The following is an 11,497-nucleotide window of genomic DNA, read 5'->3' on the forward strand; positions in this document are numbered from 1 at the left end:
AATATCTCTTTTTCCTCTTTTTTTTATAGCACGCCAATGTAAACCAACTAAATTTAGTTAATAATGGGTCTATTTTTATGATACAATATTAAGATTTGTTCCTATCATTATAACATTTAAATACAGGTTTCCCTGCAAGTTGAGATTTCTAACTGGTTATAGTACTCCCAGGTTGGAAAGTATTTTTTTTTTTTAATTATATTTATTCCCATGTTATTTATTTTTTGTCATCATCTGTGTACTCTGAAGGCTATTGTGTAGCTGCTGTAGAATGTATAAATAAATTTTAAAAAATGAGAGTAGTGACAACTTTGTTATTTAATTAATATTGAAAAAAGGCTTATCATTGTTATTATTATTATCATTGTCATGTTAATCATAATGTCTTTTTGATTATTGTAACTATATTGGGAAGTTACTTTAGGTACGTAATCTCTCTTAAAATGAGTTTAACATTTCTTGGACATATTGAACTATATTCTTTATATCTGTTTATTTCTTTTTGGGAAATACCTGTATTATAGTCATCCACCACATCATTATCACCATCTTCACTGCCATTTCCATCACCATTGTAATTTGTGTATGTTGACTGTTAACTGTATAGAGTTATCATGTACCGTACCTATATCTGCTAATGGGTATATAAAAAGATATTTTATAAGATGGATCATAAATTTCAAGTATGAGTATGCAGAAGTTTCTTGTCCTTCTATCACTCACTGAACATCCATTTGTTTGTATTTTCAATAACCATTCATTACTGGGATTCATGATACTGTATATGTATTTTCTTTCCTTAAAATATACTTTGGAATGTAATTTCACCATTTGATAATGGCTGGATTTTAGCATTCATGCTTTACATACAAAATTTGTATAGAATTGTGGAATATCTAGCAGGGTGCTCCATTTCCTTGGTTGGAAATATCTTGAATCATAAATATACCTTTTGCAAAGCTTATAAGTATTTTTGTCTGATTAAGACTAAATGCATGCAACTGTAATATCCAATTAGGTTTTCCAACAACAAAATGCAGAAAATATCACCCTAATTTCTTGCAGTCCAAACTTTAATCTAAAATTTGTTCTCAATAATGAAAGTGACCAAGGATAGGACAGCCCTCATCATTGTTACTACACATTAAGTTACATAGTTGCAGTATGTATGGCATCCTTGCTTCTTGTATGTCTTATGCATAAAGTAAAAAAAAAGTGTTTTGTACAGCTGTGTTTAATATCATTTGAGCAGAATTTATAAATTTTGTGACTTCTTTCGTAAATATAGTTGTCGCATTTATCATCATTTCATAAAAGTTGTCAAATTTAGTAAACATTTAAAGAATAAATGTTGAATAATGGCATTGTGTTATTTATTGTGCCCTCTCTGCAAAGTGCTTTTTTTAAGTACAAAAAAGGTAATATATACTTTTTAAAAAGGCATGAAACATTAAAGAATTGTGGCAAGGTATTTTCTAAATTATGGGAATTCTCAAGATCTGGATATTTTCTAAGATTTCAAGAATTCTCAAGATACAGAAGTTTTCTAGGATGCTTCACACCTACATTTGCCTTACAGTTCATTGCATAAAACTGTACTGGAAAGCAGGACAATTAATGAAAGACAAGAAAGTTGTCAAATACATTATTTTCCATATGGGGAAAACTCCTAAACACAAATTCACATCAGCAACAAGAAGGATAGAGATAACTCATAGACTATTGGGTGGAAAAGGAGAAGATTTCCAGGATTGCAAGGATTAATTTAGATTAGATAGATATACATATATATTTATTTGTAAATATACAAGTGTGTGTGTGTGTGTGTGTGTGTCTGTGTGTGTCTGTGTATAATGTGTGTATGTGTGTGTGTGTGTATATATATATAATGTGTATATATATACATATATATAAATATATATATAATATATATGTGTATATTATATATATCATATACACGCATATACATGTGCATATATATACACATAAGTCCATATATATATATATATATATATATATATATATATTAGTCCATATATATGTATATATATAATATATATATATATATATATATATATATATATATATATATATGCATATATACATACATGTATATACATGTATATACATATTTATGTGTATATATACATATATAGTACATATAATAATTTATTTCTCCAAATGTATGGAAACTATGTGCTCGTTTGGGTAATGCATAAATGAAATAGCCAGATCACAGACACTAAAAGATTACATCCTAGTGGATTGCGCAGGCGTTTGGGGGGGGGGGGGTCGATGGTAGTGAAACATGGTTAGATCTTACCTTAGACTTTTTGCATATCCGATGGATGCACGCCGATAAGAGAACTTGGGTTATTTTCGTTGCTTTTCCGCAATTAGCAACGTCTAAGATTAATAGGAATACAGGAAGATTAAGGTGATTGATAGTAAGCAAGGGTGTACAAAGATCGCAAAAGGTAGAATTAATAAATCCTAGTTTATATATATGTATATATACATACATGTATATACATATTTATGTGTATATATATATGTATGCAAGTATTTTTTCTTCTCATTTCATTGAGATCCTTCCTTTCTTTTGGGTGTTCTAAAAAAAAAAAAACATAATCTTATAAATACGCAATATTAATGCACACAGTATAAAATGTTCATTTTCCGGGGAACCTAGAAGATTCTATTGAAATAACTTCACCTGAAAGCAATTTCAAGCGTTCGTTTGCTATCTCAAACCATGATCTTCATCTATAATTATCTAAGGTTAATCTTTACGGTTTGGACGCACTAAGCTAGGGCAAATTGATATTCTTATAGAGTACAAAAAGTTACAGTCGTCGGCACAGGAACTAATCTGCAGACACGAACGATAACGCCACAAATAAAGGAAAAAGGTCGCCGACAGCGCCGCTCACAGCCTAAGTCCAGTCGGTGCTCCAGCGGCTAAGTCCACTCGTTCGGTGCGAAGGAATAAGTTGCCGCGCAGCTCGTACACCGTGTTCTGTCTCTATCTTACCGTGCATATCGAGGTGAAGAGAATGTTTGCCGGGGGGTGTTGGGGGGCAGAGCCCCTCATCAACCCTCCCCTCGGGCAGTGCCCGAAGGGCCCGCCGTCACGGCAACTTAGACTGTGGGGTAAATATTGTGTCGTTAACCATGTTAATCAAATGCTCGCATTTCTTCATCATTAATATGAATTTTGGCTCGCATTTCCGAAAAGTCGAATTTCTTTGCATTCATAATTTCTTTTGGTCATTTACTGGCACTCAAATCAAACGGAGACTACTCCCCCCCCCCCCCCAAACCTCCATTCCCCACATGTTGGCTGTAATTGGGGACTTAGTCTCTGGCGGGTGCGTCCGTACCGTAAAGAATTACCTTATTTATAATTCCTGGCTATTGAATTCCAAGTAATATCTTAATGGCGCTTAAATATTAAGCTAAAGAGTTAAAAATGCCTTTAGGTTCTATTAGATATCCATTTGACCTGTTCGGTTTTTAAGCTTTTATAGCAATATGAAGGCAATATACGTTCATGTAAATAAACACAAACTGTATTTCGTGGCTCGAGAACTTTCGTGAAAACGTAAAGGTCAACGTCAAAGTCTCACTAATAACCAATCTTTTGAATCCCTCAACTTAAATTTGTTTCTATATGTGTATACATACATACATACATACATATATGATATATATATATAATTATATATATATATTTTTTAACAGCCATTCATTCCACTGCAGGACATAGGCCTCTCTCAATTCACTATTAAGAGGTTATATATATATATATATATATATATATATATATATATATATATATAATATACAAATGTAAGTATGTATTTATAGGTAGATATATGGACACAGATATAGGTATAGATATTTTCCTGGAATAAAAGTTAGGATAAAAAATCACCAGAATAGATTATTTTCATTAGCTGTGTAGGTAATTACGCTGCGCACACATAGAAAACGGAAGCACAATAACAGTGTTCGTGATTTCGCCGTGATTTTTCGCCAATAGCTAAAAACACAGGATTCCGTCAAGCACGGTGAGATACAGCCAAGTGTTTGAAGATACCTAGATTAAGGTGACATAAAGAAGAAAACAATCTGATGTAAAGTTACTTTAAAAACAGGGAAAAAGAGAAGGGTGGATCGCCCAACCTCCCTGGCCGGGTATTCGGCGTGCCCTGCGGCAGTTCGGGGAATCCCTTGGCTGGATGACGCAGTTTTGACGTCACGGCCATTGTTGCTCTTCCAGGGTTCCAATTTCTTGATGACTCGGCACTGAAACGATAATTCAAGTAGAATGCGAGACATCGACATCCAAAAGAACGACAGAAACAGTTATACCACTGTTAGATTGGACTTCCCAAAGGACACTATATTAGGCCCCAAATGCAACTGGCTCTATCACGCTTCAGAGAAACACCATTCCATAAGAATCATATTCAGAACAGAAAGATGATATTACTGAAGACCTGACAACAGAATATGGGGGACTAAAACTACAAGAGCCTACCAGCCCAGATATTCAACCTTATATGTCTAGGGTCGATGTCGCTATCTTTGGCTTAAGTCTTTCTCAAGAAGAACTAAGCGAACTCAAGGGTAAAGAAGCTGCAGATGGCAGCCAGTGACGGGGACATGTGACTGAAAAGTGCAGATCAAAGACCTCCTTGTGTGCAATATGTGCCGGGAAACACCCCATGAAGAACTGCAAAGAAAAGTATGCACGTGCCTGGCATAGATGTTGTACAAAGAAATCTGTTGAAAGTTAATCATTGTAACACCAATCAACGTCCTCTAACGACGTAACAGGGGGAACCACACTAGGCATTACGAGGAATATTGAAGTCCTTCTTGTTAATCCATGGCTTAGCGAAATATGTGGGGGATAACGTGTGGCAGCGCGAGAAACCGTGGAGATTCCTGGTCTCGTGTGAAGTGTAAGGAGGGAAAAGAGCGAACTCCGACGGACATCAAGATGGAAGGGCGGCTAAAGGACCTGTCAGTGGTGACTGTGACGGTAAGCAAAGTGAACTTAAAGATTTGGTTATACTGATCGTTTCAGATGTCACGGGCAGGTTTGGTGACGATTTAGAGAAAAAATAAGTAAATATGAATTTGCAAAAACAGTAGACCATCTTCAAGAAATTATAAAATTGCAAATAAGGAAAGTTGGGGAAATAAAATGTTATTGTAGGTTCAAAGGAGAAGGTAAATATTCAAACAAATATATTTGACAGTTATGCCTTACCCAAATGTATTTACGATTAGGCAACTGTGCTCGTTGGAGACTTTAATGCAAGACACATTCAACTTCATGATCCTTTTCGTAGTAACAAAATAGAATAAGGTTACTCGGGTTGTTCAACAGTTATAAGTGTGTTGTTTATTGGCAGGTGAATTGGTTTTGATTTACATGATACAGTACATTCATCCAAAGTAGTAGACGAGTTACTATCCGATCACTTTGCTCCAATTATCAGAAAATTCGAAACGATGCATTGCCTTCAAGTAATTTCCAAATATTTAGGATCAAAATCCCAGACAACTGCATATCTGAATTCACTGATTATATCTATGTATCTATGATAGGTACAAGGATTATAGCCCAATTTGGCCATCCACTTTTCATGATACATCATTCTCAAAGATAGACGAGTTCCATGCTAACCGGATTCAAAATAAAATAAACACTCGATCTTACTCTTACTCGCTCTTACCATAACGATTCACTACTGACAGGTTTGAAATATGCCGCTCGTAAGATAGGGGAAGCCTATAGACAAAACGGAAGAGATCGTTTATTGAGATTATTTCAGTAAACTCTTCAAGCGATTCTAGAGAGTACCGAATTTTACAACAGCAGAAATGGGAAAAGTTTGTAATTTCATTGAATAGCTTCACTTCAATAGGAAAAGTTTGGCAAGGAATAAAGCAAATCAAGAACAACAATACCTCTCAGGGAAAAAGTAGAAAAACTTATTTCCAAATGTGCTAAGATATCAATCTCTGACTCCTTAAATGACAAATCAATAGCTCTCTTAAATGAACCTCGTACGGGCAGAGTGAGATTGATCAACATGATGTGGTAGTGCAAATGGATGAATTTGTTGAACCGTTCATTGAAATTGAACTTGGTCCTGCAGCTCCTGGTGAGGACGACACCACCTGCAATGTAATTATGCTTCTCAAAAACGTCCCCAATGATCCTGTTATTCGATTATTCGGATTGATTCACGAAACGGTCTTCAGATGGATAAAAACCTAATTTGATAACAAGCAGTCAGCAGTAGTATGTCAGGGATACAGATTCAAATTCAAAACACTTTATTCCATTAGTTATAATGATTCTTTTTACACAGATAGTCACAGCGTATATAGTAATCAGAAACAATATCAAGTATATTAGGAGAATTCTAAAATATAATCGTCACATCATAAGAAATAGAGTTGCATGGTTTGACCTTACATTGAAATGCCTGATGTAATTGACAAATTAAAAGATGCTCTTTTAATTTCATTTTGAAAGTATTCAGGTTGGAGAAGGTTCTAATATTTTGTGGTAGGTTCCAGATCTCGGGTCCTCGGATTTGCATTTGGCTTGACCCTGTTTCCTTTTGACATGTAGAGAGTTGATCTGTTTTATTTGAACGTCTGTTTTGTAGTTATTGTTTGCAAAAGCATCAACCAATGAGGATAGTCACCCTCTGTGAATTTATGAATCGGCATACATTTGTGATATTAATATTTTTTTAAACTTTTTAATAATTTCAACCTGTTTATGTGTGGGTTATATGGTCACATTTATTTAGATTGCTTATTGCTACTCTTATGACAAAGTTTTATAGTCTTTGTGCTTTGTGAGTTTCAATTTTATGAGTTGAACGCCATATGTTGGAACAGTTTATAATGCTGAGTGCAAGGATTTGTACAACAGCAATTCTCGTTTCACTGGGGATTTTTTCATGTGACTTAGGAATATCACTGTGCCTACTACGTATTTATAAATGTCCGTGCATCTCAAAAGACGTTTATCGGTCTATGTATACTAGATTTTTAACTGAATGCTTGGTTAATATGACAACCTTCAAAGTCTATGATTGTGTTTGTGGGGATTTTGAGCGTGTTTCGTCTACTGCCTATAAATATGCATTAAGTTTTATCAGCATTTAATTTGAGGCCATTGTTGTTGATATACGTTTTTGCTTATGTAAGAATCTGTTGAGTATTTTTTTTATCAATTCATTTAAATTGCTTACAGGGGCAGCATGAAAGAAATGAGAGTCATCGACGTATTGAACAAGGAGATGGTTGTTTGCAATGGTTGATAGGTCGGTAATGACTATAGTGAACAGAATCAGACCTAAAATCGAGCCTTGTGGGACACCGAGACTGGTTTCTTAGTACTTTATTACAATTTAACCTGACTGCGTTCTTGTGGATAGATAACTTCTGAATCAGTAGTTGTTAATTCCATGATTTATTTTCATTTTGTGAAGGATTTCATAACTGACACTGTCAAATGTTTTTTGAGAGATCACAGAATGTGAATGGATTTATTTGATTTTTATGTATTTATAAATTTTGTTTGTGAGTTTTAGACATCACAGAGAGTAATTTTATTGGACGATAATTATTCATCTGATCTTCATCTCCTGATGTGAAAACAGGACTATTGTTTTTACTCCTGTTGGTTGTGTTCTGAAAGCATCTGTTGAGAGCCTTGTCCTAGCTGTGGGGCCGTCGAAGAATCTGTCTATTCATAAGTAAGTCTACCGATGGTAGCGAAGTAGTCGTTTAGATGTTCCATATTTAAGGGATCTAGGAAAGTGTCTGTGTTTTGTGTGTGTGTGTGTGTGTGTGTGTGTGTGTGTGTGTGTGTGTGTGTGTGTGTGTGTGTGTGTGTGTGTGTGTGTGTGTGTGTGTGTGTGTGTCAATTTGACCGTTTTCCATGTTTCTTTGCCGTCGTGTTTACAATCATTGCACTTATTTTGAGAATGAGTTGTTTTCGTAGATTGGATTAATGTTTTAATATATCTCTTTTGTTTATATTCAACCTAAAGGGTTGAATATAAGGGTGTCTGTAAATTGTATATAGCATAAGGGTGTCTGTATATTGCATTAATAATGAAGAAAGGATACATACTGCTGTCTGGCCTGTATGCAGATATCGAGAATGCTCCCTTTTTCCCGGTGTCTGCCGGGGTGAGACAGGGATGTGTCCTGGCCCCAACCCTTTTCAATACTTGTATGAACTGGATACTTGGCCGTGTCGTGAACCCTAGTTCCTGCGGGGCATCAATTGGTAATTTCAAGGTCACAGACCTTGACTTTGCCGATGATAGAGTGATTCTAGCAAAGACATTGGAGGTCCTGGAAGTAGCTCTCTAGGAGTTGCATAAGGAAGCGAAGCCGTTGGGACTCTCGGTCAATTGGACCAAGACCAAGGTTCAGGAATTTGGGGACTTATTGGATGTCGATGTTCAGTCTGTGCATGCCTGTGGCGAGAACATTGAGGCCTTGGATAGCATCACTTATCTTGGTAGTATAATGCAGATCGACGGAGGTTCCGACTGGGAAGTCACTCGACGACTCGGACTGGCCTACGGCGTTATGGACTCCTCAATAGGAGTATTTGGTTTTGTAGGTATTTGACTAGGAGAACTAAGATCAGGCCCTTTTGAGCACTGGTGATCCCGGTCTTACTCTATGCATGTGAGACCTGGATACTGAACAGTGCTCTAAGGCCCGTTTTGACTCCTTTGGTACTAAGTGTCTTCGCAGAATCATGAGGTGGACCATGTGTCCAATCAGAGGATACTCCGTGAGACTGATTCAAGACCTATTACCAATCTGATACAAGAGCGCCAACTTAGCTCTATGGGCATATGGTTCGTTTTCCTGAGGAAGATCCGGCTTATATGGTCATCTCCGGTTGACCCAGGCTAGAGAAGACCAAGGGAACTCATGGCTGAAGCAAGTCGTTCAGATCTGCCCGGATGAGCTGGGGTGGGAAGGAATACTGCATGGAGGCTTGCTCGGAGGGACCCAAGGAGGTGGAGGCAAAGGTTGGACACGGCAAAGCGAAGCCATGCGTATGCCGCCTTATGATGATGATGACGATACATACTGCGTTTCATAGCTACCCAGATGTCCTCTACAGCCTTTTTATTAGCTGTATTGCAGAGCTTGTTACTTATATGCAAACTCTTCCGCCTCGGCCTGCATCACATTTATAAATACAAATGCTGAATATTAATGGAATTACTTGATTTTTTTTGGTAAAGCCAGGTTTCACTAATGCAAAGGATATCGATATTTATCTCGGTAATCATCATTTTAATTTCCTCAAAGTGACCAAGGAGGGATTGCGTATTGATATGTTCTGTTTTGATTGTATAGCATGATTTGACCGTATGGCGGCGTCAAACAAGCTGGGTCGTGTTTGTACTTGTTTTTGTTCTGCAATACTTCTACATTGCTTGGAAAAACATCTGAATTTTTGGCTAGTTCTGGGTTTATAGCTTTGTCTCTACTTGTTACCGTGAACCTAGACCAATAGTGATTTGTCAATTTAGTCTTATATGCTTTTGCATTCGATGTATTTTCGAACTTTTAAACAAGGAAGTCTTCTATGTCTTCTTCATCAGTATCGGGGTGACGACTTGTAATGTATAAATATACTACTTTGGAACGTTCTGCACCTTGTAGTTGTTTGGATGCGTGGCGCTCTTCTCGTGTTTTCCTTTTCCTTTTCTGGAGGTGACGGTGGCGAAACCTTCCTCACCTTGCTGGTGGTGTGGCTGAGACTGTTCGTTTGTTTCTTGCATTTCCGGTCGTTCTGTAATGTTGACTACGACCGTGGGCACTTGTGGTGGTGGTGAGGGGGTGGTTTCGGGGCAGGGACTACAGACACCAAGGGATGTGTTGCGTCGTCCCACAGGCGGTTGGATGTAATTTTGTTTTTTCTATGTTCTTTCTCTTGCTTTTCTTGATCAACTTCTCGGTGTTACTTGTGTCAACGCCTCGCTTCTCATTCCAGGACCGACGCATCAGCATTGTTGGTGAGGCGCGTGCGTGGTGCTGGGCAGGGGGAGGCTGGCTTGGAGTGGGGAGAGAGGAGGGGAGTGGGTGTGTAGCAACTTGCATATGATTGATGTATGAGAACGTTTAGATTTTTTGTTATGGGAATTTATTCGTGGTGATTTTACCCAGTTTGGAGGCCTTGTTCAATGTTTAAAGCAATTTTCAGTTCTTGCTGCAGTTTTGTATGTTCAATCAATTTCTCATTCCTTCAAAACTCATGGTCTTTTAAATTTTTCTCTTTAAGGCCGGTTCACACGATCATGCTGCATGACAGGCAGCATGAAACAACTGCATGAAGCGGATGCATGATTAGAAAGAATGATCGTGTGAACCCCGTTTTTGTCATGACATGCAGCATGAACACGCGGCATGACGTATGAAGGGAAATCCTGTGAGCAAGGGGCGGAGCTGGCATGGCCTGATGTATGGCATGACCGAGTGAACGTCAGTCATGCAAATTGCGTCATTCTTGCCAGTATTAGTGAACAGTACACAAGCTCTTATCTTTGATTAATATAGTTGTTTTCTTGTTTTTCAGTGCAATGGATAAGCAAAACGAAAAAGATAATACATTAGAATTTATTTCCATGTATAGAAATCATGAATGTTTGTGGAGAGTGCAATGTAAGGATTATAGTAACAAAAACAAAAGGAATAGTGCCTTAGATGCGTTACTTGACATATACAGGAAACTAGTCCCTGGAGCATCAAAGGCAGATGTACTTAGAAAAATAAACTCTCTCTTTCTCTCTCTCTCTTTCTCTTTCTCTCTCTCTCTCTTTCTTTCTCTCTCTCTTTTTCTTTCTCTCTCTCTCTTTTTCTTTCTCTCTCTCTTTTTCTTTCTCTCTCTCTCTCTTTTTCTTTCTCTCTCTCTAAAATAATCGACTTCTTTTCGGGCAATCCATGCCTTGACCCATCTCCTTTTCCGTTGGCGTGAAGAATTTTTTTTCTCTCTTAAAATTATTGCCAAACCAAGCGCAATTGCATCATCACGAGAAAGAGACATTGTGCCGCAACCACCGCTAGATCTTGCACTGAATGACGATAGGTGTGATTCGTCCGAACGCGCTTCATGCATCTACTTCATGCAGTTGTTTCATGCTGACTGTCATGCAGCATGATCGTGTGAACCGGCCTTTAGATTTTGTTGTCTTAGATTTTTTAAGAAAGGGAGAATATCAAAAGATTTACTGTTTTATATATATATGTGTATGTGTGTGTGTGTGTGTGTGTGTGTGTGTGTGTGTGTGTGTGTGTGTGTGTGTGTGTGTGTGTGTGTGTGTGTGTGTGTGTGTGCATATATATATCCGACATGCACTAATCGAGAAATGCTATACAAACAAAAATGATATATACATGCAAACGTATAACAGACAAA

Source organism: Penaeus chinensis, chromosome 2 (assembly GCF_019202785.1).
Source record: "Penaeus chinensis breed Huanghai No. 1 chromosome 2, ASM1920278v2, whole genome shotgun sequence".
Classification (NCBI taxonomy): Eukaryota; Metazoa; Arthropoda; class Malacostraca; order Decapoda; family Penaeidae; genus Penaeus; species Penaeus chinensis.